A 14,413-nucleotide genomic window follows, 5' to 3' on the forward strand; every position below is an offset into this window, starting at 1 on the left:
TGGCCACCACATGGTCAATAATAAGACCCACCCACTGCAAGACTATTTTGCAAATAACAACATGGACCTGGCATGCATGATGGAGACCTGGGTCAGGGAGGGCTAGATAGTCACCCTTAAAGAACTAGTCCCTGATGGGTTCTCTGTCCTCCATCAGTCTTGGACTGCAGAGACTCCTTCAAGTAGTAAAAAGTGGGATATAAAAAAGTGGGGTATATCAACCGCTTTCACCCGGGAGGACAAACATAAGAGCCCTGCTAGATGAGATCAGTGGTCTATCTAGTCTTTCATCCTGTCTCATACAATGGCCAACAAGTTGTTCTGGAAGGTCAGCAAACAGGACACAGAGGCCAAGGATGCTCCCTGATGCTTCCTTCTGACCTTGGTATCTGCCTCTGAATGCAGATGTCCCCCTTTAGTCAACATGGCTAGTAGCCACAGGACTAGGCAGGATTCCCTTGAAGTGCACAGTAATGCACAATACTGAATGTAGTGGGGTGAAAGCAGTAAAACAAGATTGTCTTTTGGCTTCCATCTTTAGCTATCGTATGTTTAAGGGGGTTTTATGGGATTTATGCTGTATTTACTGGTTTTATGTTGTGAACCGCCCCGAGACGATTTGTCGTGTGGTGCGGTGTAGAAATGTGAATATGAATTAATTAATTAATTAATTAATTAATACTGCCCATATTTTAATGAAATAATCAAGTTTTGCAGGTATCGTCTGAGTCTTAATGGATAATCACGCACAAAGAGTAAGTGCCATTCATCTGCATCCCTCTCCAATACAAACATGGTTATTTCCAAAAGCTCTGGTTGTCCAGATTTAGCAGCAACAGTTAGCAGCTTTAGCAACATTGAGTAGCGAATTTAACAAAAGATGGCTCCCAGAAGTTGAAGGCAAGGAATCCACCAAGGCCGTGCTGCCGTTGTATAAACAACTGACATTGATTGACTAGATTTGTATCTTACTTTGCAGCCAAAATGTGGTTCCTTGAGTGACAAAGAACACTTAAAATGCTCTGCAAACAGCAACTACAATGTAATGTTTAACAATTTTCTGTTGATGGGGACTCCAAGCAAAATCTGGGTGAAGGCATGATGAAAGAATGTTTCTGATGACCCCTGCAATGGGTCACTGTGTCCTATGATGACCCCGGCAATGAGAGTCAGAAGATGGGAGATGGGACGCTGTATCAGCTTGAACTGGATCCTGGCACAGCAGAGAGGTGCCTGGCAGTTACTACATGGACACATGAAGCTGCCACCCATCCATCCATCAAGGTCATTATTTACTTAGACTGGCAGCATCTCTCCAGGGTCTCAGGTAGAGATCTTTCACATCCCATCCTACATGGTCTTTTCAGCTGGAGATGTGGGGGATTGAACCTGGGACCTTCTGCATGCCAAGCAGATGCTCTGCGACTGAGTCACAGCTCCAACATACGCATTGAAACATTGGAGGGGACCCCAAGGGTCATGCAGTCCAAGCCTCTTCACAGTGCAAGAAATTCACAACTACCTCCAAGCTTCTGCCAATCACACCTGTTCTAAGCCCAGAGGGCTTAAAAACCATGGCAGGCACAATAATACACTGTTTAATAAGGAAAACAAAGTCCAATTTGACTGTTTAAAGAAAAAAAATGCTTGTAATGTCACAGCAGTTAAAGCACAGGGGCAGGAAGGTTTTTCTTTGCTAAGCAATGGAGCTTTGTGCCTACATGTTTGTTTTTTGTTCTCATATTGGCCCATTATGCACGGCCGCCGAAACGGCGATTTCGGGTCACATGGAAAACGCGGAGGGGGAAGACGCGATGCATGCCGGTTATACATGGGGCGGGGCGCGACGGCGGCAAAACCCAGAGTAACCGATTATGCACGCGCCGATCCGGGCGCCGCTTCTGGTTGCGCCCCGCTCACCCGGAAGCTGCGCTTTCTTCCGCGTTTCACTGACGCGGCTTTTTCGGCAGCATGCACCGAAGCTGCAGCTGGTTGCAGCCGGCTCCGTGCGTTATCCGTGATTTTAGTCGCCGCCATTCCACCCCGAATGTGCGCTAAAACCCCCGTGCATAATGGGTCATTGACACATCCCACCATATACTCCCCTTTGCTTGGTGTCCTAAGGAAGGCAAAAAATTTCCAGGATATCTGGAACAATCTGGCCTGGAGCAAAATTCCTTCTAGACCCCAAGTGGTAAACAGCATCACTGGGATTATAAGAAAGGACCCCAAGAACCAAGTACTGGCTCATCCCTTCTGGCCCATCCTAATCCATAGAGTCAGCATTGCTGTGAGGTGGTCATTTAGCCTCTACTTAAACATCTTCAAAGAAGAGCCTACTGCTTTTTGAGGAAGCCTGTTCCACTGAGCAACCTCTCTGTCAGGATGTTCTTTATAATGTTCAGCTGAAAACCTTTTTGATTTAATTTCAACCCATTGGTTGTGGACCAGCCTTCTGGGGCAACAGAAAACAACTCCGCTCCATCCTCTGTAACTAGCTTTCTCAACCAGGGTTTCGTGAAACTCTGGGGTTTCTTGATGGCCCTGGAAGGGTTTCTTAAATAGGTGGGAGTTAATTGATTTTTTATACATATATTTTAAATTCTTTAACCATTTATCAGGTGATATGGTCATGTCGACCTGCTCACCTCCCCCCCCCCCAAAAAAAAGAAATGGCCAGTGATGAGCCTGGAGGGGGGAGAAGGGGACAGGCTCTGGATGGGCGTGACCATAGCCATGCTTGTCAACCATATTCTGCACAATTCTGCCACTTCTGGGGTTTCTTGAAGACTGAAGAATGTTTCGGGGGTTGTTCTATAATGACGGCCATTTCTAATGACACTTCTCAGTTGTTTCTTGCCCCTTGAAAGTCTAGTGGTTGTAATTATTTAGAATGGAATGGACACAACCTGACTGAAACCGGCTGTCCTTCACACTATGACTAAACTAGAATAGCAACTAAATAATTGATCTTACAGCTATGCTGTCGGAGTAGTAAAGGGCCTTGACAGAAGTAGGCAGGTGTGACCCAGTGCTGTTTTTTTTAATGAAATTTAAGAAATAGTAATAGATTTCAGTTGCGGAAGGATTGACTCATATTATTTTACATGGACTAGAATATTTATTACTTTCAGATTTAAGCCACAGCAGGTAATGTGGGGCAGAAGTGAATACATTGGGAATTAGCACCTGTACTAAGCTATTTGTATGTTTTTAGGGCCTCTTGTGGCGCAGAGTAGTAAGGCAGCAGAAATGTTGTCTGAAAGCTCTGCCCATGAGGCTGGGAGTTCAATCAGACATGACCCAGTGCTTGCACAGGGGATACCTTTACCTTTTATGTTTTATGTAGGAGTGTTATTACCACAGAGGAAGTGAACCACATTCAATGTCTGTCTGCCTCCATAACCTAGAAGTGTTTGAAATTCATACTGCACGTATTATTTGGATGATTGTCATTTGGAGGAGGGCAGGATGCTGTTCCCATTGGCTGCAGAGGAGAGGACACGCAGTAATGGGTTTAAACTACAAGTACAACGATATAGGCTGGATATCAGGGGGGGGGAAATTCACAGTCAGAGTAGTTCAGCAGTGGAATAGGCTGCCTAAGGAGGTGGTGAGCTCCCCCTCACTGGCAGTCTTCAAGCAAAGGTTGGATACACACTTTTCTTGGATGCTTTAGGATGCTTTGGGCTGATCTTGCGTTGAGCAGGGGGTTGGACTAGATGGCCTGTATGGCCCCTTCCAACTCTATGATTCTATGATTCTATGATTTCATCCTAATAAACCTAAATCCGGAGGCTGCTCCGAAAATGCCTACTGCCCTCTGGTGGATTCAGGACTTAATTTTCTTCACTGAGAGTCTTGCCTTATTGGAGGTACTATGGTTAACAAAACGCCTGCCAAATTTTATCAACCGGCAGGGGGGAGGAGGAGGAGGAGGAGGAGGAGGAGGAGGAGAGGAGGGCTTCCAAGCTCTGCATTAGCTTCCAAGGTAGTTTTTTAAAACCAGGCTGCTCTTTCCAGAAAATTTTGGCTTCGCCTCTCTTGGAAGCATTTAAAATCGCAAGCCTGTGGCCGACTCGAGACACGACACATTCCATCCTTAATTGCCTGTAGAAGTTGGTATCAAATGTACACCGGAATATCGTGGGCACAGTAGAGTTCAGTTAAGGAGACTAAGGCATAGTTTGATCTAGGCTTGCTTTGCTGAGACGAGAGAAAATGCACAGAAAGTGATGGCAAGAGGTAAATCTCAAATCGGTTCTGAGCCAGGTGTGGTGCTGAAACGACAAAACAGCCAGTTTAAGATACATCAGAGCTCTAAATGTGCTTATATTTCTCTTTTCTTTTTTAAAAAAAGAAAATATCTTTACTATATCTTTTGGGACAGTATGCCATCTCTAAAACATTGTATACCAATATTCTTTTAACATTTGACATTCAGTCAACTTCAATTCATTGACCCACAATGCCTCCTGTTGATCCATGCTTATATTCTGTCCAAAATTCTGAGCCAGTTTTGCCATACAATCGTTGTCTTGTTCCATGTCAGAATCATATTGCAATAGCAATTCATAATTCTCCCCCAGTAAATGTTTTGAAACACCCATTATCAGCTTTCGAAGACAGCGTTTTTTTCCCCCCTCTCAGCCAACTTTTTCTTTCATAGTTTGCTCTTTCATTTTGAAGTTATTTGGAAATAAATCAACCAGGGTATGTTCTTTCCTTCTTCCTTGATAGTTCGCTATTTTTTAAAAAAACTTTCCCTTGTCTATCACATTCTTGCAAGTTAGATTGTCTAGTTTCTTTCTGGAACATAAATCATAATGAGCATTAGTGAAAGAAGTCAACAGTGAAATTGATGGGCAATCTTTCTCTGCATTTAAACCATGTCCTTAAGAAACCGTCTCTTATAATATGTTTCTCATCTTGCTTCTGGATCATTCTCAGTGATGTCTTAACCCACTGGTAATGGTGAATTCCTTCTTTGGTATCTATTGTCTCTGATGTGATTACTATTTGAGCTCAGATTTCTACAGCATTCCTCATGCCCTCCAAGGAGTTCAGGGCTGCCTACATGGCTCTCTTCTCTCTTTTTTTTATCTCACATGATTAAGCTGAGAAAGAGGGACCGGCCCAAGGTGACCCAAGACATTTTATGCCTACACAGGTGTTTGAACCACCTTCAGAGCTTCCTACGGTGTTGCTCTCATCAGAGTTACACCCTTCCAAGCCTTTTGAAATCTAGGGGCTTGGAAGGGCGCTAGCCCTAAGATTGCACTGCTAATCGCCCTCATCAACCACACCACACTGACTTGCATGCACCAGGGGAGTTTCTGTAATCTTCTTCCTCCTGTAACCAGAGTTGTCAGCCTCCAGGTGGGAGCAGGGGATCCCCTGGAAATACAATTGATCTCCAGACTAGAGAGATCAGCTCCCCTGGAGTAAATGGCTGCTTCGGAGGGGGGACTCTATGGAATTGTACCCCAATAGCCCATTATGCATGGAGTGGAAGGTCAGCATTCAGGGTGGAATGGTGGCGTCTAAAATCACCAATTATGCACGCTGCAGGTGGCAACCGGGCGCAGAGTCAACGTATGCCGCCGAAAAAGCCGTGTTAGCGAGATGCGGAAGAAAGTGGAGCTTCCCGGGACCAGAGCACAACCTGAAGTGGCTCCGGAGTACCTGCGTGCATAGTCGGATACTCTGGGTTTTGCCGCCGTTGCGTTCTGTCCCGTGCATAAGCGGTTTGCTTCACTTCTTCCTCCTCCGCGTTCTCTATGCCGCCGTTTCAGCAACCGTGCATAATAGGCCACTGAGGTCCCTGTCCTCCTCAGGCTCCACTTCCAAATCTCCAAATATTTCCCAACTTGGATCTGGCAACATTTATCCTCTCTGCTCCCCCCACCAGTGCTCTGGAGGACCTGGCAACCCTGCCTGAAAACCATGGTTTCTCCTCCTCCCCTTTCCTGCTGTATTCTGGATATCAGTTGTAATTCTAGACGTTTTCCAGGCCCTGCTTGGAGTTTGGCAACCCTACTGGCAACATTTGAAGGGAAAGAGAAGGTGCGCATCACTGGGAAAGGAAGAAGAAGCAGCTACTCACCTGCACTAGAACATTGCGCACTACCAGCTCAGCAATGAACCTAAAGAAATTCAAAAAATGTCCTTTAAAAGAAGGAGAGCCCAGCATTGCCTGATACTGATGCAGCAGAGATTTCAAGGAAGGAACTGTTCATCACAGCAAGCTGGATGGCAGCTGTAACATGAGTTGGGGGACGGGGGACGGACAGAAGTGTAGGGTAGCTAGAAATGTCTTTCTAAAAGTTTAAAAGAAGAAAATGGATCCCAAACAAAGCCCATCCAGCAACATAAGAAAAGCTCTGCTGGATCAGACCACAGTAGTCCATCTAAGCCAGTAAACTGTTTCACACCAGGTCCTCTGGAGGTCCGTCAATAGGGCATACAGGCTGAGGCCTTCTCCTGATGTTGCCTCCTGGCTCTGGGATTCAGAGAATTCGTGCTTCTGAATATGGAGGTTCCCCTCAGTCACCGTGGCTCTGTCTGATCCCCTTTTAAAGCTGTTTATTCTTGAACATCTTCTGGCAAGAATTCCACCCTGTAATCACTCTCTGTGTAAAACAGTGTTTCCTTTGTTCATCCTGAACTTACTTGCCTATAAGCTTCATTGGGTGCCACTGAGTTCCAGTATTTTGGGAGGAGGAGGAAAAGTTCCCATTGTCGACTGTCTCCAACCCATGCATAGTTTTATAAACCTCTCCCATGTACTTTTCAGACCTGTCCCTTTTCTAAACTGAAAAATCCCAGACGCTCCAGCCTTTCTTCACCGGGAAGGTGATCCAACCCCCTAGTCGACTATCTTGTGGAGAAAAACGCTCCTTTGAGGTTCAGCATCTTGTTTTCAGAAAAATAAATTCCACCTTAAACTGTGAGAGTCTCAGATGCAGATTAAAAACCAACACCAACTCTGAAATATCATCCTGACCAGCGGGAAACATAAAGGGCTAATTCAACCAGGAATTTGATCATTTTATAGTCCTGCATGTAACCAAAGCTAATCTGATCTCATTAGATTTCAAAATCTAAGCAGAATCGGTGCTGGTTATTATTTGGACAGGAAATCACCAAGGAAGCCAGAATCATAGAATCATAGAGTTGGAAGGGGCCATACAGGCCATCTAGTCCAACCCCCTGCTCAACGCAGGATCAGCCCTAAGCATCCAAGAAAAGTGTGTATCCAACCTTTGCTTGAAGACCACCAGTGAGGGGGAGCTCACCACCTCCTTAGGCAGCCTATTCCACTGCTGAGCGAGTCATGTCACAGAGGCAGGCAATGGAAAATGTCACTGGGACAGGCAAACCACCTCTGAATGTCTCTTGCCTTGAAAAGCTGACAGGGTCACCATAGGTTGACTGCAAAGTGACAGCACTTTCCGCCACCATATAACCAGGGCCTATTCTGTACACAATAGATAATGCACTTTCAATGCACTTTAGAAATAGATTTTCCGGTTCCGCACAGGAAAATCCAGCTGCCAAAACACATTGAAAGTGCATTATCCTGTATGTGCAGAATGGGCCCAGGACTCTGACTGTGGACAGCTGATCATATGCATCTGCTAGTGCATGGAAGCTTCAACTTCCAGCACATGCTTGATATACAATGACATGTCTCAAACCCACCCTCACCCATGTTCAGGCCTATATGACTGACTGGTGGGCCTGGGAAGAAATATTCAAATGTTTCCATGCAATTGTTGACAAGGGCCGTGTGAATCAGCATTCAGGAGACAAGCTGTATCACCCAATTGCCGTGTGAAGAACATTATAGTTTTAATGCAGCATTTGGCATGCTGTGAATGCCTTTGCTGTTCCACACATGTCCATCTCCCAGCTCCATCCCTTACTATTATGCAACTGCAGCGAGTCTGCCAAAAGAGGGTGGAAGGGTAGCGTGATCCATGTGGGTTGAGTTGGGAGCAGACTGCATGCGGAAGCAATCAGATCATCTCATTGCCATGTGTCAGACTCTGCCTGCATCAACTCCACGCACACACAAGCCAGCTTAGCCATCCGGAGCTATGCACAGGAATTCCATCTCTCTCCGAACACAACACAATAGAAATGGTGAGCTATAGCAGAGCTGCATTCCTACAAATGGAGAAGGAGGAGGAGAAGAGCTCATACATGAAGAGCCCCAAATATCCAGCTTCTTTAATACCTTGCCAGCCTGCAAGGCAGTTTGAAATTAGAGAGTGTTGAATATTCTGCTCTGATGGTCCCTTTGAGCTATATGAGCAATAAAAAGTTATGCCTGGCAAAGGTAGGGCCTGCAAAGAGACATCAACAATGGTTACAAGAGGCGGAGGTGTGATAACTGTGGGTTTAATAACCCGCTTGCCTTGGTCAACAGGGGTGGAGCCAAAGGTAGGTGGAGAAGGGGAATGTTTTAAAAAGCGGAGCCTAGATTATTTAGCAGCGAGACATGTCGTCACTCGCTAAGTGAGACAATGGGAAAATTCCTTTTCAGTCAAAGCCAGGGAGCTGTAAATAATGGGTTAGGAGGGACCCACCGGGGAGAATTCCAGAGAGATCCTTGGGCAGGATCTATGTTTGGTCTTCCATGACAGACAGGAAGATAGACACAAAGAAAGAAAGGGAGATACCTTTTATCTGGATGATACTCAACTGTTCATTGAACCAGCCCTTGGGATTGGAACAGGCAAGTTTTTTAAAGTACATGTAATTTTTCAGAGGTCATAACTGAAGGTCTGGCTTTCCGTGGTGGGGGCGCCCAAAGCAAGGCTTCTGAAGTTGAGTGGACGAGTAGGTTCATATAGGAGAAAGCGATCTTTCAGGTATTCTGGCCCCGAGCCATACAGGGCTTTAAAGATCAATACCAGCATGTTGAATTGAACCTGGAAGCTAACTGGGAGCCAGCATGGATGGAAAAAGCCTGGAGTGATATGAACCCCATGTCTCATTCCAGTTGACATTCTACCCACAGCGTTCTGTACCAAATATAGCTTCCAGACATCCTTCAACAGCAGCCCCAAATAGAGCACATTACAATAACCTAGAAGTTATGAGGGCATGCACCACAGTGGCAAGATCTCTCCAGCCCAGGAACAGCAACAGCTGGCTCACCAACCAAAGCTGGTGAAAAGGTAGAGCCAGATTGGTGCAGTGGTTAGGTGTCCGGACTTCTAATATGGCGAGCCGGGTTTGATTCCTCGCTCCTCCTCCGCATGCAGCCAGTTGGGTGACCTTGGGCTTGCCACTGCCCTGATAAAGCTGTTCTGACCAAGAAAGGGATATCAGGGCTCTCTCAGCCTCACCTACCTCACAGGGTGTCTGTTGTGGGGAGAGGAAAGGGAAGGCGACTGTAAGCCACTCTGAGACTCCTTCGGGTAGAGAAAAGCGGCATAGAGGAACCAACTCTTCTTCTTCCCATCTGTGAGCATCATTGCTACATGTCTAAGCAGCCCAGGTCCAGCAGCATCCACAAACTACATACCTGCTTCTCCAGCATGGTGTAGTGGTTAAGAATGGCAGCCTCTAATCTGGAGAGCCAGACCCACTCCTCCTCCACATACAGCCACCTGGTTGTCCTTAAGCCAGTCACAGATCTTCTGAGGAGAATCAGCTTGGTATAGTGGTTAAGAGTGGTGGCTTCTAATCTGGAGAGCCAGATGTGATTTCCCGCTCCTCCACATGCAGCCAGCTGGGTGACCTTGGGCTACTATTAGAGCTGTTCCCACAGAGCAGTTCTCTTAGGGCTCTCTCAGCTTTACCTACCTCTCAGGGTGTCTGCTGTGGGGAGAGGAAGAGAAGATGATGGTAAGCTGCTTTCCATCAGGAGGTGAAAAGCAGGGTATAAGTATAAACTCTTCTTCTAGCAGAACTGCAACCTCATCCAGAACAGGCGATATCCCAATTCCTGAGTCAATTCTCCCAATTCTCACACGTTGCCCCTTGCTTTGGTTGGGATTAAGTTTCAGCCTTCTTGGGATCTGCTCAAAGCACAACATAGCACTGAACATCATCCGCATGTTGGTATTAACTCCATCCAAATATCTGGATGACCTCTCCCAGTGACCTTAGATGCTAAAAAGTATGAGGAACACGATGGAACCTTATGGGGCCTCCTAACTCAGAGGCCAAGGGACAGAGCAAGAGTCCCCCAACACCACACCTTGAACCTACTAGGATCAATCATATCAAAAGCTGCTAAGTGGTCCAGAATATTCAGCAAGGTTGTGCTCACCTGTCCATCTCAGTGTGCATTTCAGTCCCATAACCAAGCCTGAAAACAGATGAGAACAGACAGTCCACTTCGTTTAGGAATTAAAAATTAATTTTATTGTTATTCACCACAGCATTTCCAAAAACGGATGGTCCTTATGGATGCTACTGGCGGGGAAATAATGTAGCATCTCTCAGGACTTAGATAACAGTGAGAAGACAGGACTGTCAGGTGGTATCTGCCATACAGAGAATACAGGAAAGGGAACACCTCAGGTTTTAGCCTTCCACTCCACAGCCCACCTTCCAATTGCCACTGGCTTCTGATATGGAGGCGTCGGTTCGAAAAGTGAATTCCAACTAACATTGGTCAGTTCAGATAACCTTTCTCTAGAGCAGGGGTGGGCAAACTGTGGCCCTCCAGATGTCCATGGACTACAATTCCCATGAACCCTTGACATCATTTGCAGGTACAGGTGTTCATGGGAAGTGCAGTCCATGGACATCTGGAGGGCCAGTTTGCCCACCAGTGCATTAGAGCAGGGGGCTGCTGGCACCTTCCAAGTGTTCGTAAAAAGTGGGTGGAACCAGGTGGTGCTCTTGTCCAGAGGCTGGTGCTCTTGTCCAGCCATTTTGTGGCTGCCTGCACCTCATACAGCAAGCATTGTGTGGTTGCACCCAACACCTTGGGTCAAAATTCCAAAGTTGGTCACAAGCTCCAAAGGTAGGGGATCCCCATTAGGCAGAACATTTAAGGAAGAACATGTATTTCGCAATGGGCTGCATTAAAGAAAAGTAACTTATGGCCAGTTCTCAAGGGACAGGTGTCCTGATTATACTCATGACTAGCAGTTTTAACAGAACATACTTTGATAGGAACCCTACTCCACAAAGTACCTAAAATAATTAATCCAGGCCGGTGTCCATGTTTGGCATAGTGGTTAAGAGCAGTAGTGTTTAGTCTGACAAGGTGGGTTTGATTCTCTGCTCCTCTGCATGCAGGATGATCTTGGCTCATCACAGTCCTGATTGTGCTGTTCTCATAGAAGAAGAAAAAGAGTTCTCTACCCGAAGGAGTCTCAAAGCGGCTTACAGTTGCCTTCTCTTTCCTCTCCCCACAACAGACACCCAGTGAGGGAAGTGAGGCTGAGAGAGTCCTGATATTGCTGCTAAGTCAGAACAGTTTTATCAGTGCCGTGCAAGCCCAAGGTCACCCAGCTGGCTGCATGTGGGGGAGTGCAGAATTGAACCTAGCTCGCCAGATTAGAAGTCTGCACTCCTAACCACTACACCAAACTGGCTCACCAATCAGAACAAGTCCTGTCAGAGTTCTCTCAGCCCCACCTACCTCACAGGGTATCTTTCGTGGGGAGAGGAAGGGAAGGTGATTATAAGCCACTTTGAAACTCCTTTGGCAGTAAAAAGCAGGGTATAAAAACCAATTATTCTTATATCAATGTTCAGCTATTACTAGAAGCTCTCAGTGGTCCCATTAAGTCTGCCAGCTTTGGGTTTGGAAATATCTGGAGATTTTGAGGATGGGGCCTGAGAGGGGTGCGATCAGACATAATCCTGGAAACTCTCCACTGCCAGCCTGCAGGTTGGCTATCCTAGGGCCACCTAGATGTATAAATCAGATGCTCAGTCAGTGCCAGTAATGCTACAGCATGGGAGGTTCTCAAACTATTCAGCTAGACCCTTTGCTCATATGGAAGTTTAAAATACAGTTTAGATTGGAAAATCAAATTAAACTTGGCCAGAGTAACTTAAGGAGTGTTGGAGGGGGGGGAGCATTGACTTTGTAAGCATAGGAAAGGCCTCCAACCACAGGTAGAATTGAAGGATCCGAATCTTTTCATATCTCGTGGATCTTTTAAAATCAAGTTCTCAACAATCTTTTATCCCCCTGTGTTCTGCGGAACAAATGGGCTTATAGAGTGGCAGAGTGTTGTTATTGTAACTGCAGACTTCAAACCACCAAAGAATTAGGTATAATTGGCATGATTTGTGTAAGAAAATCCACTTGCTGGCTTACAATACTGGACAGAATCCAAGGAGCTGAGAACTTGGCTTTGAACTCGCATTGAAGGTGGTTGGAGACTTATATTTCTCGAACATAGCTCTTTCCCTCCTATGCAGTGTGTCAAACTGCCTTTCAAAGGGTGTGTCAAAGGCAATTTGTGACCTGGCACAATGATTTGCTGTTTGAGGACAAAACAAAACCCTTCTAGGCTCATGTTAGTCCCTGGTTATGCCTGAGGAACTCTATGAATCTTGGCTACCATTCTACCCAAACCAGAAGAGTGCCAACTATTTCCTGTTTATCAAATGAAAGTCCGTACTTCTGGTTTCCCCAAGAGAAATACCTGGCCTCTTAAGGAAATATTAAAAGTATGGGGTGGGGTAGAAGTGTTAAAGGTGGGGGCCATTTTGGCAGGCAATGCAGGTGCTGTTCATGTGGTTGAAAGAAAACGGACGAGACAGGTGAGGACAAACAGAGGATGGTAAGAGTGAGTTGAGCTTGTCTAGGTGCGGCTGGCGTGTGGGGGAGAGCAAAGGTATTTCGGGAAACCTGAGCTTGAGAGTTATTCTGGAACAAATCCTTTTAACATTTCCTTGCCAAATATGTTCCTCTGTACACCAATTTCAGCGGTGTGCTGGTAAATAATGCTGGATTTCTGCCTAAGGTCCAAAATTTATAGAACTTCACACTGACATTTCAGCAGCGTCACTGCAAAGGAATGAGGAGCATCCATGTGGTTATGCGGGAGACAACATTTTTCACATTAGTGAACATTGTGTGTTGCAATAGAACAAACAGCTTCTCTGACATACCATTGATATACGAGCCACATGTTCTCTGTCTGAGGAGGTTTGTAAAAATCCACAAATTTGCTAAAGGTATTTTGTTGTGATTGCTCTGTAGGAAAGGTGCACCGATTAACATACAACAGCAAAAGGCGATATCACAAAAGGCCAACTGCCCTGAACCTATGAACTAGTTTGGCGCACATTCTAAAATATCCTCAAATTGCAAAGCCTGTTTTACTGTTAAGCCTGATACTCAGCAGTGAAATGAGAAACCTCTTAACTACTGATGAATACCTTGCCTTTCTCCGCAGCGAAGAGCAACTAACATAATTTCCCCTTTCCCTCCATTTTATCCTCTCAATAAACCTGGGAAGTAATTTAGGCTGAGAGTCTGTGACTGGCCCAAGGTCATCCAGCAAGCAGCCATGGCAAAGTGCGGATTTGAACCTGAGATTCCCAGATCCTAGTATGACACTAACCATATACTACATTGGCTCCTTTTTCATTTCACACCATCAAAGTAATTCATTAACAACATCCATAGCCCATCGTTCTTCCACCATAGAACTCAAGAGGGTACATCAAGAGTTCTCATCCATAGAAGAGAGTTGGTTCTTATATGCCACTTTTATCTACCCGAAGGAGTCTCAAAGCAGCTTACAGTTGCCTTCCCTTTCCTCTTCCCATGACAGACACCCTATGAGGTAAATGAGGTTGAGAGAGCCCTGATATCACTGCTCGGTCAGAACAGCTTTATCAGTGCTGTGGCGAACCCAGCAGGCTGCATGTGAGAGAGCGGGGAATCAAACCCGGCTTGCCAGATTAGAAGTCTGTGCTCCTAACCACTACACCAAGCTGACCCAGATATGCTTAACTTTATCCTATGATGTCTGTGGAAATGTCTGTTTAAGCTCACATTCCCTTCCGTAGCCTTCTTATGACTTGTAGGGTTTCTCCTTTTACATTCCGATATGTTAGAATTTATCATTGAACTATTTTAACTTGACAGTATATATTAAACGACCACCAAACACTATTTTTGCCTCTTTGTGTGACAGTGAAGATCAATTTACATGGGTAAGCATGCTTTCAAAGGAAGACTTCAGTGTGAAGACATGGAATAAGAATTCATGATAGTGTGATAATACCTCCAAGGACTTAACAGTCATGACAGAGTTTAACTACTTCAGCAAAATTAGAGAGATTGCATTATCTGTAATAGTTTCTATCATGAATAGTTTGTGTTTTTCCTGATAGTGTTTGAATTCTACGTAATTATGACTCAACCTGTACTTCCTGCATTTAATGTCCCTACAATCTTTCTGTTTACCACTTA

Source organism: Paroedura picta, chromosome 4 (genome assembly GCF_049243985.1).
Source record: "Paroedura picta isolate Pp20150507F chromosome 4, Ppicta_v3.0, whole genome shotgun sequence".
Classification (NCBI taxonomy): domain Eukaryota; kingdom Metazoa; phylum Chordata; class Lepidosauria; order Squamata; family Gekkonidae; genus Paroedura; species Paroedura picta.